The sequence below is a fragment of the Neolamprologus brichardi genome, chromosome 7, assembly GCF_056152115.1.
Source record: "Neolamprologus brichardi isolate AB-2024 chromosome 7, ASM5615211v1, whole genome shotgun sequence".
Lineage (NCBI taxonomy): Eukaryota > Metazoa > Chordata > Actinopteri > Cichliformes > Cichlidae > Neolamprologus > Neolamprologus brichardi.
This window is the reverse complement of record NC_142110.1, coordinates 60,487,433-60,494,587: the sequence shown is the minus strand read 5'-3', so window position 1 is coordinate 60,494,587 and position 7,155 is coordinate 60,487,433.

Genomic DNA, 7,155 nt, shown 5'->3' with positions numbered 1-7,155 from the left:
TGACGGTTGTTGTGGAGATGAGTGGGAGGGCATGCTGAGCCTCACCCCTTATTTAAAAGATAATAGAATGACTGTATTCTGGAAGTAAATAGTGAGAAGCGGCTGGTACATTCTGTCTGCAATGATATAGCACAGCTGAAAGTAGTAGGGAAGTAAGAAAACCAAAGACAATGAGTTATTTTGCAAATAGCCTCATGTGTCTAAACTCCACAATATTGAACAAAACATCAGTTATTTGGTATATTAAGTAAGACCACTTTTAAAAGATATCACTAAATTTAACTTCTGTAATCGTCTCCGTGAGAGGTGGATAAAAGAGGCTATGTTAACAGCCTCTCTGATCTATTACTGCACAGCTCAATAGGGAAATTGAGTAGAAAGCCACAGTAATGACCAAATTATCTGTTCAAACTGTAAGAAGACAGAGCTCAGTATTAGGGTAAGCGGCTTAAGCAAATTTCTCCTTCTGTTGGTTTCAATCTGTATTATTTAGGCCCTTTTGTTATACAGTACTTTGCAAAAGACTCCGAATTTCTTTAAATTGTGCTAGTAACTAGTAGTGGTGTGATGTGCTTTGCCGAGGCTTTCGAAGTGTGTGTTGAGAAATCCAGGAAGTCTTTTATGTAACGTACAACAAGGATTGCTTCCTTTATAAAAGCGCCCCCAAGCCAGTAGAAGCAAGACAGAATACACTTGTCTGGATAATAGGGAGATAGGTGGAGAAGTGAATTTTCAAAGAGTAAAGATAGTGAAAGTAAATAAGTTTAAATGCCTGAGGTCAGCCATCCAAAACAAGGGTTTTTCTCTGTATCTATGAAGCGCCTTGAGGCGACTTTTGTTGTGATTTGGCGCTATATAAATAAAATTGAATTGAATTGAATTGCAGCACGGTGGCACGGTGGTTAGCACTGTTGCCGCACAGCAAGAAGGTCCTGAGTTCAGTTCCACCATCAGGCCGGGGTCTTTCTGTGTGGAGTTTGCATGTTCTCCCTGTGTTTGTGTGGGTTCCCTCCGGGTACTCCGGCTTCCTCCCACCGTCCAAAGACATGCAGCTTGTGGGGGTTGGGTTAATTGGATAATCCAAATTGCCACTAGGTGTGAATGTGCGAATGAATGTGAGTGCGAATGGTTGTCTGTCTCTGTGTGTTGGCGACCTGTCCAGGGTGTACCCCGCCTCTCGCCCTATGACAGCTGGGATAGGCTCCAGCGCCCCCCGCGACCCTGAAAAGGATAAGCGGAAGCGAATGGATGGATGAATTGAATTGAACACACATTGTACAAGAGAGTAAAGGCATTTTGGAGTGGGTGGAGATTACTGTCAGGGGTAATATGGAAAAGTGGTAGTAACAAAACACAGGAGGCACAGCAGGAGGTAGAAGGGTAGAGGATGTTAAGATTTTCATTGGTACTGAACAAGGATGGATGTGATTAGAAATCAGTATATAACAAGAATAGTAAATATATTGGAGAAAGGATGTTGAATATGAAGCTGCAGGTAGGAGGAAAAGAGGAAGACCTCAGAGTAGGTTCATGGATGTAGTGAAGCAGTACGTGCAGATTGTTGGTAAGCTGGCACCACTGATGTGACACCGAATTTATTCAGGAACGATAACCAGAGGGTGACTCTGGAGGCCAAGGCCACTCAGGTCAAGAGTGGTGTTAGTTTATGGTTACTATGCAGAAATTATCTTCTGTTTAACTTTTGCTATGGTAATCTACAGCCTTATTCTATACATATACATAAAAACATAGATATAGTCCATACATTACTACAAACATACATACATTTAGTGGTCGCTAAGCTTTATCAAAATCTTTCAAAGTTGGTTTTTGGACACTGGCTACTTTATAAATCTATTTTAGTCTAGTCCTTGTGCAGAAGAAAGTTTTTTGTTTGTTTATTGAGTCACTTAACAATGAGCTATGAAACATTCAAAAATGACACCTAACAACAGGTTTTATAAATGTTGAACCCAAATAGACGGAGGTCAGTAGAGCGACAACAGGGAGTGTCTATAGCCATCAATAAAAACAGTGGAAGATCTGTCATGGATTGGAGGTCCATTTGTTGTTATGTTGGCAACTGAAGCAGTGATTGTGATAATCAATGGAGATATCGAAAGGCAGCCAACATTCAAACCAGAGCTTTAGATATCCTTCGGAAGCCTGGAGAACTACTTCCTGAAGACTACAACTACAAGAAGAAGAATTACAAGAAAGCTATAGTTCAGGCTGTGTTGTTGTCTGTTTTAACCATGCAAATTAAAGTTTATTAGACCATTATTAACCTGATGGATATGGCTGGGCATGTAAGTCAGATCTGCAAACGGGCGACAGGACAGAGCGTGACAAACAAAGTGGCCGCATGATCCCTTTATTAGAAAATTAGGAGACTACTACTACCCCCCCCCCCCCCCCCCCAAAAAAAAACCCCCAAACAAACAAACAAACAAAAAAAAAACACATCACCCTCTCTTTTTCTCCATAGCAGCTACATAATACACTTACTATCTTCAGAGCTCCACTCCACTGCTTCTATAACTCTGTACTCTCTCCTCAGTGTGATTGCTAACTACTCTGTTCCAGTCTGCATCTCAGGCCTTATTTTCCCCTCTCTAGATCCACGTCCCCCTAGCCACGTTACCCAGGTCACGCCACTTCACGCCACATCAAGTTCTGTGTTTCGTTGTGTTTTGTGCTTGCCACGTTTTCTTAGTCTAACCAATAAATATATTGTAAAACCACCCGCTGTCTCTGTTCTGGGTTTCTGCACCTGAGTCCAGTTTTGGTACTGACCACTCTGTCCTGTGACACAAATTCCCAAATTTAAGGTTTTCCTACTTAATTTTCAGTTTTTGTTCAGTTTTTTGCTTTTTTAACTGACAGTTTCTCTTGAGAGTACGTGCTCTAACAATTGCCCCAAAAGTTCACTCTTGCTTATCTTTACTAAGATAACAAGAGTGAAATGCACTACAAAACAGTATTAACCTATATTAACCTCTCCAGGCTTCTGAAGGATATTTAAAGATCTCGTTTGAATATTGTCTGCCTTTCAATGTCTCCATTTGTTATAGTCATAAAATTCTACCTTGTAATTAAGTTGGGCATCATCTGGGAAGTTTATGTACTGTCTTCTCAATACACAAATGGCCTTGCATACTCTGTGAAAGACTTTACACGCTGTTGGTTCACTGACCCCACATAAATCCCCAGTTTCTCTGTGAAAGGTGCCCCATGCCGAAAAACATAAGGTTATGAGCACCTGCAGACTTATTGGAACAGGCAGTCCTCTTTGGTTAACAGATGAAAGACTGGGTTCCAAAAGGGAAATGATCCCCCCAGCATTTACTTTATGCATTCAAAAACAGTCTCAAACTGATGTTTTGTAGTGGGTCACATCTGTCAGCAAGAATTTGTCTAGCAGGTGGTATTCGGTGACCATCACTGAGATACTCCAAGTAATCCATGTGTCTTCTTCAGCAAACAGCACTAATGTAAAGTTAGACCTGCCTGCTGGGAGCTTTTATTTAAACCTCAATTTATGCCTGTATTAGCTCTAATCCTCCTCCAGGAAACAAGTTTGTTTAGTTAGAAAAAGGCTTAGTCTAGTACTGTTTTATACTTTGACTGAGGAAACAGATTTCTGTTAGTCTGCATTTAAAGGTTGTTTAAATCTAGGACTAACTTTAATCTCTGTCTGGGAAACTCTCCCTTATTGATTAAATTTATACCCGATTATGTTCTGATCAGTATGAATTATGGTTCTGTGTCTATTACAACATTTAATACCATTTCTCTTGTTCAGAATCAGAGAGACTTTATTAATCCCAGAGGGAAATTGAGTTGTCATAGCAGCAAATATACAACAAACATCAAGCACTCATATAAAATGAGTGTAGAAACAGAGATTTTGATAGATAAATATTAAGATAAATAGATAAACAGATATAGGTATAAATATACATATACATTTAAAAGAACAAGTATGTGTGCAAATATATGTCATGGTGTATAAAAGTGACAGGGTGCATTGATGTGTGATTAATTCTGTTCCACATGTGTGAACCTGACCCAAGTGGATGAATTAAAGAGTGTGATAGCAGATTCTTCATATCATGTGTTTGTGTACACACTTGTATTTACACATTGGAAAATATAGGGCATTAAAGAAATAATATTACATTTTAAATATGCCAAAGCACGGTGATCAAGTCAGTTATCTCTTTAGCTGTAATTTGATTTTGAAGTGGTTTACAGAGTCACATGTTGGTTTTGATAATACGTTGGTCAGTCTCTTCAGTCATGCACCAAATGTGTAACTGAAACTCACCCTGCCTTTCTACACAACTTATTTTATTCTGATTGGATCTTGTGTCAAGTTTGAGTTTATTTTTTTGTTGTAGTTTTGATTCCTTTTGTTATATTGAAATATGTTAAGTTCATGTGGTATTATTCTTAGTTAGGGTTTAGTTGAAGTTTAGTCTAGTTGTGTTATCACCTATGTCTCTGTGATTGTGAGGCTTTTCCTGTCTTGTGTGTTAGTCTAACATATGTTTCTTGTCTGTTTCATGTTGTCAAGCTTGTGCTATCATGTCTACGTCTACCAATTTTCCCATTTTTATTTTGAAAGCCTTGTATTTCCTTGTTCATTGTGCTTAGTTTTACTTTTTTCCTGTGGCATCATGTTCATTTGTGTCAGCTGTGTCTCCCCAGGTGTTTCCACTTCCCTCATTACCCTCATGTGTATTTAACCAAACAAGGACCAGTATGAGAAGAAAATGATCAGGGGTGTAGTCTATCAGAATAAAAACTAACAACTGTCAACAACTGGAGCTTTTATTCTTTCAAGGGAGTGAAAACATCAAATACAAGGTTTCATGCAAGTTCCTCAAACGGTGAACATTCCATAACATATTTTTTCCATCATTTCCCTCCTGTTTATGCAATTGTGCTTTAAAATAAAGCATGACACAACACACATTACAGATAAAAGTATATATACATATACAGTCATTTAATCAAGGCTAAGTTGTGTTTCTTCTGATTTTCAGTGCTTTACACTTCAGCTACTGCCTTTATGCCTTCATAATCTCTGTTCTCCAGCTCATGATAATACTGGTCCATGTGTGGATTTGGTGATATAGGTACGTCTTCGCCACAGCAGTCTCTATCTGTCTTTGGGCCCATTTTTATTATGTTTTATCAATCCCACCCTCCTTTGTCTTAAAACTGTCACACAATGACACATTTCCTTCTATTGGCTTCTCAAAAAACAGTGATGAGTCTTTGTGCCGGTCCCCTCAGACACGGGATGCAACAGCACCTGCAACTGCTACAGAGACTAAGACAGAACAGATTAGAGTGCTCCATCTCATCTAATGGATTGTCCGCCCCCTGAGTTTTCAGCTCCTCTGTTAGTGTAGTTAATCCCACCAATGCTCTTGTCACAGATCCATCAGGAGTAATATTGCTAGGTATGACAGCTCAACAGCTAGATTTGAACATTTTACTTACTCTATTAGCATATCTAATGCCATTCTGTTTTGCCATGTTATCAGAGAGGTTGCTTGCAGCTAATAGTCACCCACCAAAATATAGATTTGAAACCCCGTCGCTATCTGCCTACATGCTTTAAACTCATCTGTACATGCTTTCTCCTTCTCTACATGCTTTAAACTCATATATATATATATATATATATATATATATTCCTATATATTCCTACATTCAAATGTAGCCAGTTATTTTCTATGGATTGTGTGGGAACGTTTACTTTCTGATGCCAGAGTTTTTACCTTTAGGCCTGGAAGCACTGTAAAAGGCATAACAAGATAAGCTAGGGCACATGCACCTTTCCACTCCGCTGGTAGTTTAGCGCGCAGCTTCTTATTCCCACACAGTCACCAAATATCTACTCTGCCAGTGGCATAGTTTAAAAACCAGCATGCCTTATAGAAATTGGCGTCAGAGGTTATGTTTATGGCAGTGTTGCACCACTCTAGCTGACCCAAGTTCCTACCTTCACCGGCCCTTGTGAAGGAAGTCTAGTTTCCAGACTACATGAGTGCATCAGGAGGGACCTGTGGTTTAACTGCAGGAAATAAATAGTGGTGAGTGTGACAAGCAGTGTCATTAGGCAGTGAGGAGTTTGGGAACAGCTGCAGAACATACTTTAGGCTTTTTGGGTTGTTATTTCTATTAAGTCTAAATGGCACATTGCCGAGGTGTGGTCTTGCTGGAACACAAGGCACACAGTCTGAAACCACAGATTGCTGGGCTGTCTAGAACATCCAATCTTGCCAGTGTAACCAGTTTCTATTTCTAATACTTTCTCTGGATCTTGTTTTTGTTTTGTTTGACCCGCCTCAGAGTTTTCTGTAGTGTGGTTAGTGGTTAGTTAGTAGTCATGTTTTGGTTAGTGTCAGTAATCTGTGTATTTGTTTCTGAAACTTCAGGGGGGAGATCAATACTGCTGCTACAGCAGAGAAACCATTAGTTAAGTCTATCACTGAAAAGCATTCAGATTCTGGTAGAGATCATTTAACAGGGTGTCTGGGTCCGGCACACAGGAGAGTATTGTTTAGACCCTACACTGGCTGCCATCTGTGTGATGGGGTGCTTTCTTTACAGGAAACAAAGGTGTATTGCACAGGGAATGTGGACACTCTCTTTTTGACCCTGCCTTCCTTAAACCTTCAACTATTGGTTTTATACCTTCTTTTATAAGCTTCTTTTTTTTAGTGGGTACTGTCTTTGGTGAGGCCAATAAAATGCTTTCAAGTATGGCTTGAATAATTGTTTTTACTGGTTCATTTGTATGGCCTACGGTCCATTCAAATCAGATTGATTCAAATATACAGAAAGCAGCATTCAGGAAACCAAAAACCAAAAACTGGATCATGTAAAAGCCAACGGTGAGGTAAATATGATGATTTGGTGAATTTGAGTAAATTAAATGAAGTCTATAACTTCGTCAAATTTTATGTTAAATCTTATGGCTTGTGTTAATTTGTCTGTTTCCTCAGTCATGACTCTGTTTATTCCCTCTCTATCTTATGTTTGTTTTTCCCTCTGTTCATGTCTGCCTCTGTTGCCCTCTCCCTGCCCCTCGCTCTAGCTTTCTGTCTCTTGGTTCTGTCTGACACGTGTCTTTCT